This window comes from Tamandua tetradactyla, chromosome 13 (assembly GCF_023851605.1).
Source record: "Tamandua tetradactyla isolate mTamTet1 chromosome 13, mTamTet1.pri, whole genome shotgun sequence".
Lineage (NCBI taxonomy): Eukaryota > Metazoa > Chordata > Mammalia > Pilosa > Myrmecophagidae > Tamandua > Tamandua tetradactyla.
Genome location: NC_135339.1, coordinates 56,980,572 through 57,001,672, shown reverse-complemented (window position 1 = coordinate 57,001,672; position 21,101 = coordinate 56,980,572). Strand labels below are relative to the sequence as shown.

The 21,101-nt window shown below is 36.7% G+C and overlaps 1 protein-coding gene and 1 pseudogene across 9 annotated transcripts in view; both read right to left on the bottom strand.

The window, feature by feature from the left end:
* The window catches only part of ENTPD1 (ectonucleoside triphosphate diphosphohydrolase 1), a 219,492-nt gene that overhangs the window by 65,364 nt on the left and 133,027 nt on the right, over window positions 1-21,101 (bottom strand). The window lies entirely within an intron of this gene.
* Window positions 9,793-19,786, bottom strand: LOC143654050 (ELAV-like protein 2 pseudogene; annotated as a pseudogene).

Sequence of the window (21,101 nt, the reverse complement as noted above, 5' to 3'; positions counted from 1 at the left end):
CCAGCAATGAACAAGTTTTCCTATTTCTCTACATCCTCTCCAACACGTGAAATCTTCTGTTCTTAGCAGCCACTGTAGTGGGTGTAAAACAATATCTCATTGTGGCTTTGGCTCACATTTCACTAATGGCTAATGATATCGAGCACCTTTTTACGTGCTTTTTACCTGTCTGTATATCCTTTTTGGAGAAATGACTTTTCAAGTCCTTTGCCCATTTTTTAACTGGGATGTTTGTCTTTTCATTATTAGGTTGCAGGATTTCTTTATATATTCTGAATATTAAATCCTTATCGGATATGTAGTTTACAAATAGCTTCTCCCATTGAGAAGGATGTCTTTTCACATTTGTGGTAAAGGGTTTTTATGCACAAAAGTTTTTATTTTGATGAGGTCCCATTTATCCATTTTTTCTTTTGTTGTTTGTGCCATGAATGTTATCTCTAAGAAACCACTGCCTAATGCAAGATCCTGAAGATGCCACCATGTGTTTTTTCTAAGATTTTTATATTTCTGGGTCTTATGTTTAGGTCTTTGGTACACTTGTTTATATGGTATGAGACAGTCTTCCTTCACTCTTTTACATATAGATATTCAGTTCTCCCAGCACCATTTGTTGAAGAGACTATTCTTTCCCAATTGTGTAGCTGTGGCAGTCTTGTAAAAATTCAGTTGGGCATAGATATGAGGGGCTATTTCTAAACTCTCAATTCAATTCCAGTGGTCTATATGTGCATCTTTGTGGCAACACCATGCTGTTTTGACCACTGTAGTTTTCTAACAAGTTTTAAACTGAGAAAGAATGAGTCCTCAAACTTCATTCTTCTTTTCCAAGATGCTTTTTTCTATTTGGGGATCCATACTCTGCCAAATAAATTTGATAATTGGCTTTCCCATTTCTGCAAGGTATGTTGTTGGAATCTTTATGCAAATGCATTGAATCTATAAGTAATGTTGGGTAGAACTGATATCTTAACAATATCCAGTCTTCAAATTCATGAACATGGAATGTCCTTCAATTTATTTAGAACTTCTTTTTTCTTTTAGCAATGTTTCACAGTTTTCTGTATACAGGTCCATTACATTCCCGATTAAATTTATTCCTAGATATTTTATTCTTTTAGTTGCTATTGTAAAGGGATTTTTTTCTTCATTTCCTCCTCAGATTGCTCATTACTAATGGATAGAAACACTACTGACTCTTATGTATTGGTCTTCATTCGTGTCACTTTGCTGAACTCATTTATTACTGCTGGTAACTCTGTTGCAGATTTTTAGGAACTTTCTCTATACACAATCGTGTCATGTTCAATTAGAGCAAGTTTTACTTCTTTCTTTCCAATTTGGATACCTTTCATTACTTTTTCTTGCCTAACTGCTCTAGGAAGAACTTTCAGTAAATACTGAACAACAATGGTGACAGTGGCATCACTGACTTATTTCAGATCTTAGAAAGTTTTCAGTCTTTCACCACTGAGCATAATACTAGCAGCAAGTTTTTCATATATGCTCTTCATCATCTTGAGGAAAATGCCTTCCATTCCTAGTTTTCAAAGTGTTTTTGTCTACAAAGGATGCTAAACAATAGTCTACTCAACAAATGCTGCTGGATTTTGTCAAATGCCTTTCCTGCATCAATTGAAATGATCATGGGTTTTTTCCCTTTATTTTGTTAATGAGGTATATTATATGTTATGTTGAACCCCTCTTGCATACTAGGATAAAATCCACTTGATCATGGTATATAATTCTTTAATGTGCTGCTGGATGCACTTTGCTAGTATTTTGCTGAGGGTTTTTGCATCCATATTTATTAGAGAAATTGACCTGTAATATTCTTTCTTTGTAGTGTAGTTATGTGGCTGTGGTAGTAGGATGATGTTTTTGTTTGCTAAAGCTGCTGGAACACAATGTACCAGCAATGGAATGGCTTTTAAAAGGAGATTTTGTTAAGTTACAAGTTTACAGTTCTAAGGCCATAAAAACTTCCAAACTAAGGCATCCACAGAAAGACACTGCATTAATTTGCTAATGCTGCTGGAAAGCAATATACCAGAAACGGTATGGCTTTTAAAAGAGGAATCTATTAAGTTGCAAGTTTACAGTTCTAAGGCCACGAAAATGTCCTAATTAAGGCACCAACAAGAGATTCCATTCACTCAAGAAAGGCTGATTTTGCCCATAACACCTCTATCAGCTGGGAAGGCACATGGCTGACATCTTCCGGTACTTGTTCCCAGTTCCGTTGCTTCCAGCTTCTGATACCAGTGCTTTCCTTGCTGAGTGACTGTGGGCATTCACTTAGCTCCTCTGGGACACAACTCTGGGTTCTGGCTTGCTTATCATCTCTTGGGAAGGCACATGGCAATGTATGCTGGGCTCTGCCCATGTCTAGGCATCTGTTCTCTCTGTCAGTTCCAAGCATCTCCAAATATCTGTATCTCTGTCAACCCCGAAACAATTGTTCTTCTAGCATCTGTAGCTCTCTTCCAAATGTCTGTCTCTGAGTCTGCATCTGAGGTCTCCTCAAAATGTTTCCCCTTTTAAAAGACTCTAATAAACTAATCAAGACCCACCTTAAAAGGGTGGAGTTACATCTCCATCTAATCAAAAGATCACACCCACAATTGGGCATGGCACATCACCATGGAGATAATTGATCAAAACTTTCTGCCCTACAATATTGACTCAGGATTAGAAGAAATGGCTGCCCTCCCCCCACTCCAAGACTGGATCAGGATTATAACATGGCTTTTCTGGGGTACATCAAAATTTCAAATCAGCACAGATACCTTGACAAAGGAAGGCTGATGACATTTAGAGTTTCTCTGTCAGCTGGGAAGGTACATGGGGACATCTACTCGCTTTCTCTCCCGACTTCTCATTTCAAAAGGCTTCCCCAGGGGCATTTTCCTTCTGCATCTCCAAAGGTCTCTTGTCTGGGTCAGCTCTGAAACTTTTTCCAAAATGATTCCCTCATAAGGGATTCCACAAATGGACCCACCTTGAATGGGTGGAGACACATCTCCATGGAAGCCACCTAATCAAAAGTTCCCACCTATAATTGGGTGGGTCACATCTCCACGGAAACAACTTAAAAAGATCCCAACCAACAATATTGAATCAGGATTAAAGAAAATGGATTTTCTGGGGTACACATCAGTTTCAAACTGGCAGAGGTGGTGTTTGCTTCAAATAATGCATTAAGTAGTGTTCCTTTTTTTTTCAATTTTTTGGAAGAGCTTGAGCAGGATTGGTATTAATTATTCTTGGAATGTCTGGTAGATCTCCCTTTTGAAGCCATCTGGCCCTGGGCTGTACTTTGTTGGAAAGTTTTTGATGACTCATCCAATCTCCTTACTTGTAATTCTTCTGTTGAGGTCTTCTATTTCTCCTGGAGTCAGTGTAGGTTGTTTGTGTATTCCCAGGAATGTGTCCATTTCAATTAGGTTATCTAATTTGTGGCATACAGTTCTCCCTTTTATGATACTTTTATTTCTGTAGGGTCAGTAGAAATGCTCCCCCTCTCATTTCTGACCTTATTTATTTGTGTCTTCCCTCCTTTTTTCCTTCATCAGTCTAACCAAATGTTTGTCAATTTTATTGTCATTTCAAAGAAGCAAATTTTGATTGTGTCAATGCTTTATTGTTTTTTATTTTCTATTTCATTTATTTCTGCTCTAATCATTTTTATTTCATTCTTTCTGCTTGCTTTGGGTTTAGTTTGCTGTTCTTTTTCTAGTTCCTCTGGGTGTGTAGTTAGGTCTTTGATTTTAGCTTTTCTTTTCTTTTTTATTTTTAACAGTTTTATTCGGACATATACAATTCATCCAATCAGTGGCCTTTGGTATAATCACAGTTATATATTCACCACCACAACCAATTTGAAATCATTCTCACTGCTCTGATGTTTATTAATGCTTACCTTTGTTACAATACTCTTATAACAACTGATGAAAGAATATTACTTATTGTTAACTATAGAACTTATTCTGTATTAATCGTATTTTTCCTACATACCACCTTATCATTAATACTTTGTAATAGTGATATACATTTGTCGTAGTTCATGTAAGAACTTTCTTATATTTATGCAATTAACTACAGAAATCATCCACTATAGGTTTTTCTGTTATATTGTCCCATGATTTATCCTCTAGCTCCTTCTAGTGATACACACAATGTAGAGTTCTCCTTTCAATCATACACACATTCAGAATTGTTAAATATACTTACAGTATCGTGTTTACCACCACCTCTATCCATTTCAGAACATTTACATTAAGCCCTATTAAACATTCTATACACTTTAAGCATAATCTGCTCCTTCTCCACCTTCTTTGTATCTCCTGGTAACCAATACTCTGGATTTTAACTCCCAGATTTGCTCATTATAATTAATTCATTTTTGTAAGACCATACCATATCCATCCCTTTGTGTCTGGCTTATTTTGCTCAACATAATGTTCTCAAGGTTCATCCATGTTGTTGCATACATCAGGACTTCATTCCTTCTTAAACCTGCATAATATTCTATCATGTGTATATATCGCAGTTTATCTACTCATCAGTTGATGGACACTTGGGCTGCATGCTGGTTTGAAAATGTTATGTACCCCAGAAAAGCCATGTTCTCTTAATCCTCATTCAATATTGTTTAGGTTGGAACCCTTTGATTAGATTGCTTCAATGGAGATATAATCCACTCAATTGTGGTTATGACATTTTAATTAGATGGAACTGTGACTCAATACATTTAAGGTGTGTCTTGATTGGTTTTCTGGAGTCCTTTAAAAGGGGAAACATTTTGGAGAGAGTTTATAAGTGACAGAGCCAACATATGACACAGATGTTTGGAGATGCAGAAAGTAAGTGACCCTGGGGAAGCTGTTTGAAACCAAAGCCAAAGACCCAAGCAGATACTGGACATGTGTGTTCCAACCTGACAGAGCTGTACTGGACCCATGAGACTTTCTTCAGTCAAGGTATCTTTTACTGGGTGCCTTTGTCTGGACATTTTTAAAGTCTTAGAACTGTAAACTTGTAACTTAATAAATCCCCTTTATAAAGCCATTCCATTTCTGGCATATTGCATTTTCAGGAGCTTTAGCAAACAAAATCAGAAAATGGGCCATTTCCATGTTTGGGCAATTGTGGATAACGCTGCTATGAACACTGGTGTGCAAATGTCTTTTTGTGTCCCTGCTTTCAGTTCTTCTGAGTCCCTATAAACAGGATTGCTATATCATATGGCAGTTCTATACTTAGCTTCCTGAGGAATTGCCAAACTGCCTTCCAAAATGTCTGCAGTATTTTATATTCCTAGCAGTAGTGAATAAGTTCTCCTATCTCTCCACATCCTCTCCAGCACTCATGATTTTCTATTTTTTAGTTAGTGGCCATTCTAGCAGGTGTGAAATGATATCTCATTGTGGTTTTTATTTGCATTTCCCTTCTAATGATGCAGAGTATCTTTTCATGTGCTTAGAAATTTGTATTCCCTTTTTGGAAAAATGTCTATTCATGTCTTTTGCCCCTTTGTTTATTTGGGTTGTTTGTTCTTTAATTCTTGAGTTGCAGGATTTCTTTATATATTCTGGATATTAAGCCCTTACCCAAATATCTGCTCCCATTGAATAGGTTGCCTTTTCACTTTGACCAAGTTTTTTGAGGAAGAAAAGTATTCAGTTTTGAAGAGAATCCATTTATCTAATTCTTTTTTCATTGCTTGTACTTCAGGTGTAAGGTCTAAGGAACCACTTCCCATAACAAGATACTTAAGATGCTTTCTTATATTTTCTTATAGAAGTTTTATGGTCTAGCTCTTATGTTTAGGTCTCTGACCCATTTTGAGTTAATTTTTGTATAAGGTATGACATATGTTCTGTCCAGGTTGAGTGGACTTGGTTGCCTTGTCAAAAATCAATTGACCATAGATGTGAGGGTGTTTTCCTAAACTCTCAATTTGATCCCATTTGTCAATATATCTATCCTAATGCCAGTACCATGCTGTTTTGACTACTGTAGCTTTGCAATGTGCTTTAAAGTCAGGAAATTTGAGTCCTCCAACTTCATTTTTCTTTCCCAAGATGTTTTTGGCTGTTCATGAACTTGCCATTCAAATTAATTTGATAATTTTTTTTCCACTTCTGCAAAGTAAGTTGTTGGAATTTTGATCAATATTGCATTGAATTTGTAATTAATTTGGGTAGAATTGACATCTTAATATATTTAGTCTTCCAATCCATAAACATGGTATATGTCCTTCCATTTATTTAGTTCTACCTTGATGTCTTTTAACAATATTTCATAATTTTCTGTGTTTAGGCCCTTTACATCCTTGGTTAAATTTATTTGAGATCTTACTACTTTAGTTGCTATTGCAAATGGACATTTTCCTCCTCATATTTCTCCTTACTAGTGTATAGAAAGACTACTGATTTTTGCATATTGATCTTGTATTCTGGCAGTTTATTGAACTCGTTTATTGGCTCTGGTAGCTTTGTTGTAGATTGTTTCAGGGCTTTGTAAACATAGGATATGTCATCTGCAAATAGAGAAAGTTTTACTTCTTGTTTTCCAATTTGGATGCCTTTTATATCTTTTTCTTGGGTAACTGCTCAAGTTAGAATTTCCAGCAAAATGTTAAATAACAATGGTAACATTAGGCACCCTTTTCTTGTTCCAGGTCTTAGAGGGAAAACTTTCAGTCCATTACCATTGAGTATGATGTTAGCTATAGGTTTTTTACATATGCCCTTTGTCGTGTTGAGGAAGTTTCCTTCCACTCCCATGTTTTGAAGTGTTTTCATCAAGAAAAGATACTGGATTTCATCATATTCTTTCCTGCATCAATTGAAATGATCATGTGCTTTTTTCCCTTTTGATTTGTTAATGTGGTGCATTACATCAATTGGTTTTCTTATGTTGAACCACCCTTGCATACATCGGATAAAACCCACTTGATTGTAGCGTATAATTTTTTTTAATGTGCTGTTGGTTTCAATGTGCAAGTATTTTGTTGATGATTTTTACATCTACGTTCATTAGAAAAATTGGACTGTAGCTTCCTTTTCCTATATTATCTTTGTCTGGCTTTGGTATCAGGATGATGCTGGTTTCAAGAATGAGTTGGGTAGCATTTCCTCCTCTATAGTTTTACGGAAGAGTTTGAGCAGGATTGCTATTAATTCTTTTTTGAATGATTGGTAGAATTCATCTGTGAAGCCATCTGATCCTGGGATCTTAGTTGTTGAGAGGTTTGTGATGACTGTTTCAATCTCTTTACTTGTGATTGATTTGTTCAGGTTTTATATTTCTTCTACAATTTGGTGTATTTGTTCATGTGTTTGTAGGAAGTTTACTATTTCAGCTAACTTGTCTAGTTTTCTAGCATACAGTTGTTCATAGTTTCCTCTTATGATCTTTTTTTAATTTTTGTGGGGTCAGTTTTAATGTTCCCCCTCTCATTTCTGATTTTATTTATTTGCATCGTCTTTTTTTCTTTGCCAGTCTTTCCCAAACAAATTTATTTAATTTCATTAATTTTCTCAAAGAAAAAACTTCTAGTTTTGTTGATTCTGTTGTTTTTTAACTCTCAATTTCATTTATTTCTGTTTCTATCTTTGTTATTTCTTTTCTTCTGGCTGCTTTTGGGTTAGTTTGGTGTTCTTTTTCTAGTTCCTCCAGGTCTGCAGTTAGATCTTAAATTTTGGCTCTTTCTTCTTTTTTAATGTAGGCATTTAAGGCAATAAATTTCCCTCTCAGCACTGCCTTTGTTGCATCCCATAAGTTTTGATATGTTGTGTTATCACTTTTATTCATCTTGTGATATTTAGTGATCTCCCTTGTAATTTATTCTTTGACTCATTGACTGTTTGTTTTATTAAATGTATTTGTGGATTTTTCAGTTCTCTGCCTGTTACTGATTTCCAGCTTCATTGCCTCACGGTCAGAGAAGATGCTTTGTATAATTTCAATCTTTTTAATTTATTGAGACTTGTTTTGTGACCCAACATGGGGCCTAAACGGGAATAATTCATGTACACTTGATAAGAATGTATATCCTGCTGTCTTGGGGTGCAAGGTTTTATATATGTCTATTAGGTATAGCCCATTTATCATATTATTCAAGTTCTCTGTTTCCTTATTGATCTTCTGTCTAAATGTTCTATCTAAGGAGGAGAGAGGTGTATTGAAGTTTCCAATAGTTATTGTAGTGCTGTCTATTTCTTCCTTCAGTTTTGCCAGTGTTTCCCTTGTGTATTTTGGGGCACCCTGGTTAGATGCATAAATATTTTTTATCGTTATTTCTTTTTGGTGAATTGACCCTTTAATTAATACATAGTATCATTCTTTGTCTTTTGTAACAGCTTTTGACTTAAACTGCATTTTGTCTGATATAAATATAGCTACCCCAGCTCTTTTTTGTTATTATTTGCATAGATTGTCCTTTTCCATTCTTCATTTTCAATCTTTTTGCATCTTTGAATCTAAGATGACTCCCTTGTAAACACCATATAGTCAAATTGTGCTTTTTTATGCATTCTGCCAATCCGTATCTTTTATTGGGGAATTTAATCCCTTAACATTCAATATTGTTATTGTAAAGGAAGTACTTTCTTCAGCCATTTTGTCCTTTGGTTTTGTTTTGTTTTTCCTTCAACTTTGTTTTGTGATATATTGAACATAAAAAAGTACAAAGAATTCAAACACAAAAGAAAACATGTACAGCTTCTTAAATACTCAACAGAATATATTTTCTATTCCAACTGATGTGAATTAAGTCATACTGTAAAACTTCAAATAAATACCAGCCTTACATTTTCTTAAGTGTTCTGATAAACACTGTAAAATGAAGGACAATTTGCATGCCCTCTCATCAATGCCCTGGTTTGCTTAGTAGTATAGGAAAGAAGCATGCACCTGCTGTTTTCCTGTGAGGGAAACCTTTTTTTTTTTAATTATTTTTTTTAAATACATAGATGTATTTTATTTTTTAGTTAGTTTGTTTTTTTAATGCAGAAGGTTAACTCTGACCATCTAAATGTACCTAAGGATATGAGAAAGTGCTAAGACAACTGATTTCTGAATAGCATTGAGTGGGTCAGCATGAAAACTCACTTATTCACTTTAGCACATGCTTCACAGTACATATACTATACTATACTGAAAATTTTTATAACTACAATTTAAATAATGAAAAATAAAACAAAGCAACTGCAAAGATAATGTACAATTATGTTATGCATAGCACATTGCTTGTTCTAAGAGGAAACATGTGAGCATCTCAGTTTACACAAAAAGCAGAATGTAACTGTATAATTCTCAGTGAATCCTGATGAAGGCATTTTTAAAAGTTTTCTTTATTAATTAAAAAATTTTTAAGAATATGACAACAAAGAAACACAAACATTCTTAACATATGATCATTCCATTCTACATATATAATCAGTAATTCACAATGTCATCACATAGTTGCATATTCATCATCATGATAATTTCTTAGAACATTTGCATCAATTTAGAAAAAGAAATAAAAAGACAACAGAAAAAAATTCATACATACCATATCCCTTACCCCTCTCTTTCTTTTTTGTTAATTAATTTATTTTGTATTTATGATACATAACCACATACAAACATAAACATTCTTACCATATGATCATTCCATTCTTGTTATATAATGAATACCTCACACTATCATCACATAGTTGTATATTCATCATCATGATAATTTCCTAGGACATCTGCATCAATTCAGAAAAAGCAATAAAAAGAAGACAGAAAAAAATCATACATATCATACCCCTTACCCCTCCCCTTCACCGATCACCAGCATTTCAATCTACTAAATTTATTTTAACATTTGCTCCCCCTATTGTTTATTTTTTAATCCATATGTGTTACTCGTCCATCAATAAGGTAGACAAAAGGAGCATCAGACACAAGGCTCTCACAACCACACAGTCACACTGCAACAGCCATATCATCATACAATTATCTTCAAGAAAAAGGTGAAGAAGGCATTTTTGCCTTGAGCTTTTTTGAAAATTTATTATGAGCTAGAGGCTAATCAGAAACTACTTTGCATTTTTTAATTTCTTTCATAGATGGTAAAGACTGATTTTATTACTTCCCCAAATAGTGGTTTAAACATCATACAAAGTTAAATTTCAATGGCATACAGATATTTATGATTTTTGCATGAAAAATGTAAGGAAATTTGTTCAAAACCTATAGTTATACTCATTTTTTTACCACATGTTTATAAACGAAAATGTAGCATCACCATAAACAGCCAAAACTAGACAATCTACAGACAAAATTAGCAACAAATCTGATGCACTGTAACTTCAAGTTCTCAGGACAACTAAAGTGATTAAGCAAGACCTCAACTAACAGTGTTAATGCCATTTAGTAACAAAGGAAAAAACTGATACAAAACATTCAAAACCTAAACATCACTTGGCATGTAAGGGGAAAATAATTAAATTAGTGAAAGGTTCATAAATACAAGGTCTTATTTACATTACACAAAGCTCAAGTGTTAGCCTTGAATGTACCTTTCAAAATACCTTCAAATCTATCCAACTCAGATTACTTTTGCTGATTTGCTACAGTACAAATCATGTGCAACGTCTTTTTTTCTTAAGACAAAACAATTCTTCAAACAATACCACAAGTACATCACTAAACACCACGCACTCCATCTGAACGGAGTTCTTTAGGAAGAACCGATTATCCCCCCCCCCCATCTCTTGGTAATTTGAATTTCTTGCCTGATCATATGTATCTTTTTTTGTAAATTGTTTTCATTTGTTTCAAAATCACAAATCAATGTGAGCCACCTATCACATAATAACCAGAATGATCAGACACTCCACTGGTGGTTACAAAAATGAAACCAGCAGTGTGTCCCCCCATTGATTCTATTCCTTTCATACAAAGATTTCAAAAGTATTTTCTACAGCATAAATCTTTCTAAATTTTCCAACCACTGCAACTTTCCTGGTAAATTTTAAAAGCTCACTAGGTGTCATATTGAAGAGATTTCTCAAAGTATTCAAATCAAAATATTTGTCCCAGGACCAGTAAAAAGTTTCTCCAAATTTTCTTTTTAATAAAAATAGATGCCTTTTTTTAAACCCATGTCAAAGAGGCTCTTATCTCTTTGGCAAAGTACTGCTTTATGAAAAGTTCTCCAGTGTTCTTACAATAAGCATTTACAACGTTGCCCCCCCTCTTCCCCAACCCAAATCATAATTACAAAATAAATACCATTTTTAACTTTACAAATAAAAATGTAAAGTTCAAAACACTTTTCTTAAACAGACATAACAGCAATGCTTTAAATGTAAACCAAACATAAAACTAATCTGAAAAAGAAAAACAAGGGGGGAAAAGACACAACCAACTGAAGAATTAGAATGCAAAGCCTCAATATTTACTCACAGGTTCAAGGCAGTTGTGTAAAGAGAAAAGAAATGTCTTCCCTTAGCTGAAACACTTGAAAAGGTCACCTTCTCAAAGAAGACAATAGAACGCAGTGTGATAGGTAAAATCCTTGTACCTCTTGTCCATATTCAAGCATAAAAGATATTTAAGACATTTTAATTCAAACACTAGCAATAAAAAAATCTCACATATTTCTTAGGATGCTAAGTAGTAGTTTGATCCCCATCTCAACACTGACTTACAAAGACATTCACTAATGCATAAAGTTTCTCTTAACTCGCCTTTGTTGTATAGTTGTCATACATAATTGGACTGAGGACAAGAGCTCACTAGGCTTTGTGCATTTTGTTTGTCTTAAAGGAGACCTGTAGCACTCTGTCTCCCAGATGACATCCATTGAGGCTAGCTATCGCCATGGTGGCCTCATCATAGTTTATCACAATCACAAATCCAAAACCTTTGCACTTCATGGTGTTAAAGTCATGGATGACCTTCACGTTGGTGTCAGCTCATGTTGGTGACAGCTCCAAAAGGCCCAAACATTTGCCACAGGATACTCTCATCTGCGTCAGGAACCAGGTTGTGCACAAAAATACACCACCCTGTTCCTGGGTGCCCAGGGATATTAATTCCAGCCAAACTGGTCATTTCATCAGTGGTCACTGGAGAAAACCTACCAAGCATTGCATCTGCTGAGCTAGTGGTCCCAGGTACCTTCCTACTGGGAGACTGGTACAGCTGGGAAAGGATGGCCTCGTTGGCTTTTTGGCTTGGATTATTAGCAAACTTTACAGTGATTGGCTCTGTGGCACCAGGAAGTTTCTGGCCATTTAGCACTTTGATAGCCTCTTCTGCCTCAATTCACTTGTCAAATCGAATAAACCCTGTACCCTTTGATATGCCAGTGACCTGATCAACAAGAATATGAGAAGTAATAATGTGTCTATATTGTGAGAAAAGCTGTTTCAACTCCTTCTGGGTCATAGTTTTTGGAAGTCCACTGACATATAAATTTGTGTCTCTGATAGAAGCAAACATAGGACACTTTCACCGTTTTGGTTTGAAGTCTCAACCCGTTCAGTGTGTTGCTAGCTTTCTGTGCATCCTTAGGGTCAGTGTAGTTCACAAAGCCATATCCCAAGCTCTGCCCTGTTATCACATCTCTTACAAGCTTACAGGATTCTATCTCACCAATGCTCCCAAAAAGACTCTGTAGTTTGTCCTGTATTCCCAGAGTCAACTGGTGATAAGCAGTTGTTGTTTATGGTGGTGGGACCATTGGCTGTGTTACTGTCAGTTGGCCCATTAGACAGTTGTGTTTCCATGGCAGCAATTACCTGCTTTTCAAGGTCCCCAGCCTCACGCGCACCCCATCAGCGCCCTCATGCACACATTCTGTCCTTTGGTTTTTAGATATCATATCTTTTGTTTCTCTCTCTTTTCTTTATGGTAGCCTCCTTTACTGTAAAGTTCATCTTCTCTGATGTACTTAATATCTTTCTCATTCTGTTTCCGTATTTAAAAAAAAATACTTTCTTGATGGTTACCCCGAGGTTTACATTAAACACCCTACATCTATAACCTACTAATTTACAAAGATATGAATTCAGCTTCAGTAGCACACACATTCTCTGCTCCCTTTTCCCTCCCTTTATCCTCTTTACATTGCTTTTGTCACAGATAACTCTTCATATTTTGAGTGTCCATTATCAGAAAATATGACTTTTCCAGGTCAGTTGTATTCTGACTCTAGTAGGAATTAAAGAGTAGAGTTATATATTGAGGTACAGTACTATTGGGTTTTGCATTTACTATTTTAGTTACCTTTACACTACTTCTTTTTTACAGTACTTTAAGCCACTCTTGTCTTTTCCTTTCAACATGAAGAATTCCCTTTAGTTATTCTGGTAGGACAGATCCTTTGTTGACAAATTCTTAGCAGTTTCTGTTTATCTGTGAATATTTTAGACTCTCCCCCCCCCCCTTTTTTTATGCTGTATGGCAGGGTCACATCTCGTTATTTTTTTGAGTATTCCATTATTGCAGCACCATTTCTTGAATTTTTGTTTGTTTGTTGCTTGTTTTTGCTTGTTTGGGTTGTTTGTTTTGTTTTGCTGTTTTTTTTTTGTTTGTTTGTTTGTTTTGCAGGAAGTGCATGGACTGGAAATCAAACCCAAGTCTCCCAATCTCCCTCATTTTTGAAGGACAGTTTTGCCTGATAAAGAGTTTTGGGTTGGCAGTTTTTCTCTTTCAGTACCTTGAATATATCACAGCACTGCCTTCTCACTTCCATGATGTCCAAGGAGAAATCAGCATTTAGTCTTATTGAGGATTTCTTGAATCCTTTTTGTTTTTGCTTCTTTCATAATTCTCTCTTTATCTTTGGCAGTTGACATTCTGATTTGCATATGTCCTGGAGTAGCTCTATTGGGTTTTACTCTGTTTGGAGTACATTGCGCTTCTTGGACATGTATATTTATGTCTTTAATAAGAGTTAGGAACTTTGGGGCCATTATCTCCTGAAATATTCTTTCTGCCCCTTTTCCCTTTACTTCTCCTTCTGGGACACCCATGATGCATATGTTTGTACAATTCATGATGTTACTCAAGTCGCTGAGGCACAGCCCCAATTTTTTATTCTTTTTTCTATCTGTTCTTTTGACTTTACGATTTCAACTATTTTGTCTTCTAGTTGCTGATTCTTTCTTCTTTTGCCTGTTAAAATCTGCTCTCTTATGCCTCTCATGTGGTTTGAATCTCCATTATTGTGCCTTTCCTCCCTACATCTTGTAATTCTTCTTTTCAAGCTTTTGAATTCTTCTTTATGCTCAGATACTATCTTCTTAATATCCTTTAGGTCTATATCCACTGTTAGTTTATTTCTATCTATATTTTCCTTTATCTTTTTATATTAACAGGAGTTTTCTTTTTTACCTTCTTCAATTAATTGCTCTAAATTCTGTGACTTCTCTGCAGTTTTAATATGTTGACTGACCACATATTCCTATTTCTTAGAATGGTTTGTAATTTTTTGCTGATATCTGGTCAGCTAATGATTTTGATGTCTTAACTCTGAATGTCAGTTTCCATCTCTTCCCTAAGGTATTGTTATTCATTGGATTTGTGTTAAGGCTCTTCTTTGATGCTTGGTCCAATTTATTCTGGGTGTATAGCCTGAAAATTTTTCAAATTTTATCAGCTCTTTTGCACATGTTTCTTAGCCCTAGATATGTTGTACAGTTTTTAAGATTTCCCTTTTTGCATGCTGTTGTTTTGCCTCCAGGAGAAAGTTTCTTTCCTCTGTCTCTTCTCTAGGAATCTTGATCTGTTCTGTTTGTTTCATGCAGAATTTTCTCCTTAGCCCCTATGATCTGTTTAACTTATCTCCCTCACTAAAGGTCCCCTTTGCATTAGTTTTCAGTTCTGGTACCCATCCTATCTTACAAAAGTTCCGTTTTACCCATTTTTTCTTTTTTTTCTGTGAAGCTGTTCTGCCACCAATTTCTTCTTCACTAGGGGAAGTCATCTGGGGTCCCTCTGGAAAGATCCATTCAGTGTTTAGGTGGTTCAACAAACGGAGACTGGATTGAGTGTGTTTTCTCCTTGCCAACAGTTCTGCCACAAACTCTTTTTTCCCTAGGAACATTTTTGTATGTGGCAGTCTTCAGCCACTTCAGTTCAAACTGAAACAGTCTTCATTGCCCTGTTCCAACTAGGAAGCCTATCCTTCCAAGTCTTCTGTGATACCTTTGGATGTGTTTATGCAGAGAGGAAGAAACTTGTATATTTCATAGGTTAAACTTTGGTTTGAGAATGAAACTGAAAATAGAGGTGGGTATACTAGATTGATCAAATTTACTTTAAAGTTTTAAAAACAGGCCACAGATTTATTTTCCTTTATTCTCCCTCAATGTACTTCACATGGAAACATGCAAAGTCTGTAATCTGGCACCTTTTTTTTTTCTTTTCACATGGGCAGGTACCAGGAATCAAACCTGGGTCTCCCGCATGGCAGGTGAGAATTCTGCCACTGAGCCACTGTTGCACCACCCTACCTGGCACCTTTTAATACTCTTCTGCAATTAGCTCATTACCTAAATTGAAAAATGAAAATGAAGCAAAACAAAACCCAGCAGTTACTAGCTCTGAGATCTTGAGTACATCCCTTTTTCAGCCTTGGTTTCTCAGCTGTAAATAAGGATTAATGGTAGTACCTTCTTGACGTGTTATTAAAAGGATTAAATTAAATCAAGTAATATATAAGAAGATGCCAGATGAACCATACATGCAATGATTATGCTGATTATGATGACTATAGTTCACAAGGCCATAATCCCATCTGCAATCAATATATAAAATCAAATACATAAATATGCAATCCCAAGTCACTAGAGGCTTTTTATATCTGTAAATGGTGTTGAAAATAAAATTTTAAAATTTCCCCAATTTCCGGGATTCATCTTTTTCTCATGAAGGAAAAATCCAGGGTAGTTAAAAGAGTTTCTGTCACATCAATATTTGCTGATATTTTTCCTCAATGGATTTGGTGTTTTAAAAGCCAGCAATTCTCTTTATCTAGGGTATGGACAGATGAGTAAAAAAAATAAGAACAATAAATAAATAAATAATGGGGGGATAAGGGTTTTAAAAAATTGGATAGATTACAACACTAGCAGTCATTGAGAAAGAGGGGTACGGGTATGGGACATATAGGTTTTTTCTTTCATCTTTTTATTTCTTTTTCTGGAGTGATGCAAATGTTCCAAAGGTGATCATAATAATGAGTACACAACTATGTGATGATATCATAAGCCACTGATTGTATAATATGGTCGTATTGTATGGCACATGAAGATATCTCAATAAAAAATATTTTTTAAAAAAGAAAAAAAAAAAGGAGCCAGCACTTTCTCCTGACAGTGGGCATTGGGAACCAGAATCTAGGACTGAGCTTGGCTTGAGTAGTCCCTTTTCCTTAGGGAATAAAACATCAGTCTTTTGTTCTAGAATCAGGGTTTACTTTCTCAGGCAAAGGATGGAGATGCAGTTGTGGTGAATGGGGACCGCCACATCTCCCCGCTCCCAGGATGATCCTGTTCCCTCCTCCAGCATTGTCTTTCAAGCTCTTTCTCAGGGCAATATGGAGCTCCGAGGGCTAAAAGGGCCCTCCATCCCCCATTGCTTCTTGTTTCACAATTTCTAATGTGGGGGAGTTAAAAGGAAATGTGGAGGAGAGTTATGTGATACTTCGAACTCTCTGGGTGAATTGTTTAGATGGACTGCTTTCCCAAAAGCTAGTTACAGTAAAGGGTAGCTGAAAGAACAGAAGTTTGGAAGCATTCCTGGGAAGAGGAGGGGCAAACCATCACTTAGTTGTTGGGAATAAAGGGCTTTAGGCAGCACCAAGGCACCAGGCAGCAGGATAGAAGGACAAAGGGGTTAAGGGGTAGGTGAGAGGCTCAGAAGTGAGGCCCTCAGATAATACATCTACTTTTCCAGCACCCAGTTTTACCAAGCACCAGCCTGTCTCGTTCCTCCCTCCTTAGATGTGAAGAGCAACAGCACGGGACTCTAGACCAAAATAAACTTTTGTCATCATCATGACCATCCATCTCTATTTGTTTTGTATTTGCTGCACACCAGGCTCTGTGCTAAGTTCTTTAAATGCATGATTCATTTCATGAAATTCTCACAACACTATAGATATCATTAACCCATTTAAGACTTGAGGAAACTGGGGATCAGAAAATTTAGTAACTCACTCGATGTTATACATTAAATAGACAGTACAGTGATGAAATTTGAACACAAACGTGTCTGACTCTGGGAATCCCATGTTTATAATTTTTGGAGTGAACTGACACTCAACTTTTCTTCTCCCCAACTCCTCCACCCCCCACCATTTCCTTCCCCTAAGTACAGACCAGTTTATATAATCACCTTCTGAGAAAACTTGCCACAGATAGTTCCTACTTCGTAAGTTACTAGGTTCGTTTTGTGGTTGACCTTTGGGTCCTGTGACCTTAAGATTCTGGTTACAATAGATTGTTCTAGCAACTGCTGAGTCAAAGCTAACTACAGGCTGGGCATATGTTATCTCATTTAATCCCCATAACAAACCTTAAAATTAAATACTAATATAAATTTCATTTTACAAGTGGGAAAACTGGCACTAGCCTAAGGTCATACAGCTAGGAATGGAAGAGAGCTTCATCCAAAGTCCTGACAACTCTGCTTTGCTTCATTTTATCAGGGAGATCAATGAACTCTAAATTGGACTAGTACAAGGGACATTCCTTGTTCTGGTTTGAATCTGTTATGTATCCTAGAGAAGCCTATGTTCTTTTAATCCATGCCTGTGGGGCAGACCTATTGTTGGGTGGGGCCTTTTGATTAGGTTGTTTCCATGGAGATGTGACCTAGCCCATTTAAGGTGGGTTTTCTGGAGTCCTTTATGAGAGGATAAATGACAAACAAACTGGGAGAGAGCTCAGAGAAAGAAAATACCCCAGGAGAAGCTAATAGAAGGAAAACTCCCCAGGAGAAGTAAGAAGAACCCACAGAAACAGAAAGCCATTTTGAAACCAGAGCCAAGGAGAGAAGGACCAACAGATTTCACCATATGCCATCCCACATGACAAAGGAACCCCAGATGCCAGCAGTCTTTCCTAAAAGAAGGTATCTCCATCTTGATGCCTTAATTCAGACATTCTGATGGCCTTAGAACTGTAAATTTGTAATCTAAGAAACCCCCTTTGAAAAATATACCCTTTATGGTATATTGCATTCTGGCAGCTTCAGCAAACTGAAACACTTCTGAATGCAAGTTCTACCAAGGGTAGTTGTCCAGTCACAGCAGCAGGAGAAGCAGACATAGAGTAACAGTCAGAGAAGAGCTGAGTTTTGGATGTAGCAGAAAGACAAGAGGGGGATGACCTCCACAGTGGTTTCTGGACCACATAAGCTGCTGCTGTATCATAACAAGTGTTCCCACATCATGAGGCCGTTATGCAGCTGCAGATTCTGTTTTCTGGGTTTGCTGACTTCTACGTGTGGGTGGGCCCATCATCAACTGAAACCTCAAGTTACTGAATATAGACATTGTTGCCTTGTACTTCACACATACACACACTCCCCTAGGCCTAATATCCCCACAACACATCTCATCACTGTCCTGGCCTGCTGGAGTGGGGCAATGAGAGCCCCAGGCATGAGTCAACTTCTGTCTTGCAGTCCATAATGCTCAAATCTTGCTCCCACCCCAAACCTTTAGCTTTACTTCCTCACCTAACAAGCAACTCTCTCCCCTCCTTTTCCGTTGTCTGCTGACTCCAGAGAAAGGAGGCCTAGGGGACTTTTAAACAGGCCCTGAGTACCCTGCGTGTCATCAATGTTTCCTGGGGAAACAGCTAGACAGATGAGAAGGTGAGTCAGCTGTGGATCTCTGGAATTCTAAATTCTAAATTCCTGGGTCCACTAAAGTCTTGGGGTGTCTGGGAAACAAAACCAGTCTTTTTCCTAAGTCTTCATACCTTCCAGGACGCTCCATTGTCTGCAGGAGGCCTCAGAGCCCTAAGAAGGTCTCTGAGTCAGGGCTGGTATAAGTTGGTGCTGGGAATGCTGGCAGCAAGTCACATTAAGACATTTTTAGTGGCCTCACAAAGTCTGTGTATTCTAAGGAACATGTATTCATGGGCTGTTCCTGTATCTTTTGATGTCACACATGCTTGGTGGTTCTAAGAAAGATCCAGAACACAAAAAAGCAGATTTCCTAGCTTCAGTGTCTGTTTCTTTTAATATTTTGTTTTATTAACAAAATATTTAATATTTGGTGAACATATCTTTCATTTTTAAAAAAAGCCCAACAAGAGTATCCCTTTATAATATGAAGCATCCTGCTACATTTCTCCCTCAGGAAGACAGGATATAGTAATAAGAAACAGATAAAAATAAGAAATGAGTAGATAATAAGAAAAACCTGTAATGATGCATAGAACTTCTACCTCCTCCAATTCCTCCTCTCAGGGTCTCTTTCTGTTCTATTACTTGGTCACCAAATCACCCCAACTCCAAATCTCATTTTGAAGGCTTTGTTCCTCCTTTCCATAATCAGAAATATACAGAACCTGAGTTCCCAAAGCAACCACAAATATTTGTTATTCTTTCTACCATGTGACTCGCATGCCATAGAATAAACTCAGGTTATTTTTTCTCCCATCAAAATGCCTGAAAGAATGTAAATGGAAATAGGCTTTTTATGCACACTTCTGAATAGAGAAGGCATAATATTACTTAAACAAATTTCTAGGAATACTGTAAAAGTCCTGAAATAAACGATAGTATTATAAAAACTGGGATTGGTAGATTATCTCGTCTCTAAACTTGGATAAACAAAGGAGGGTTTGGATAGGGAAGATAAGAACAAGCTGTTACAAAAGCAAATGCTCACACACACATAACAAACAAATAGAATCTTTCCTTTTTAGAAATGGTGCCACAAAAGAAAAGAGTCCATGTTTGTTCTGATGTCCAATCAAGAGTTAGCCTCTTTCTTTTGACAGGCCCCCTTGTTTCTGCCAACCAAGGACCCCCAGAGATCGTCATGTGAAGCTGACAGCTAACAATACTTGAAACCAATGATGGTCATTAGGTTCAAGAGTCAACTTAGCCAGATAATAGTGCCCAGCTGGTCTGCTGATGCAGACTTAAATCATCAGTATGCAAAATTCATCTATGGCTGGTTACATCTGTGGTTAGCTAAGGGGAATGCCTTCAGTAATGAGTGACATTTAATTTAATTAGCTGGAAGTTTAAAAGAGAGTCAGAAGAGACCTCAGTATAGCTCAGTGCAACTCAGCAGTCAAGTAGCCCAGCACACCTCTGCTCAGAGCTCAGAGCTAGACATTTGGAAATGCAGAAAGGAATCACCTCACAGAAAGCTGTTTGAACCCAGAAGCTGAGAGGGAAGGTCAACAGACATTGCCGTGTACCTTCCCATGTGACAGAGAATGCCAGGAGAAAGCCAGCTGCTTTTTCTCCGAAGAACTGTAAATTTGTAACTAAATAAATCCCTTTATAAAAGCCAGTCCATCTCTAGTGTATGACATTCTGGCAGCCTTGGCAAGCAAAAACACCAATTAACAAACAAGATGTGACTCTGAGGTGGGTGAACTTTCAGAAATCATGGACAAAGTCTCCATGTAAATCTCAAACACAGTAAAGACCCCACTTTACAAATCATTGTGAATTAGGGAACTTTCAGATTAATCTAGGTCCAGGAGATGGAAATATGATGATAGAACAAGTGATAGCTATGAAAGTTTACACTTCGATAATCTCACCAATAGTTTGTAAAATGCTTTTATGTCCACTCTCTTTCTTGATCCTTAGAGTAACTTCCTATAATGCAGAGGACATATACATGTGCGTGCACACACACATATAACCCCATTTTTGAGTTGTGTTACAGTTGAGGCTCAAGAGTAAGGGAATTTGCTCAACTTGTAAGTGACTGACTGTAAAATTGAACCAGGAAAAAAAAATTGAACCAGGGCCTCTACTTCCACCCTAGTGTCTTTTTATCTAAATGCTCTCCTCCCATGCCTCCACCCACTATCCCTACGAACATCTAACAAACCTAACATGAG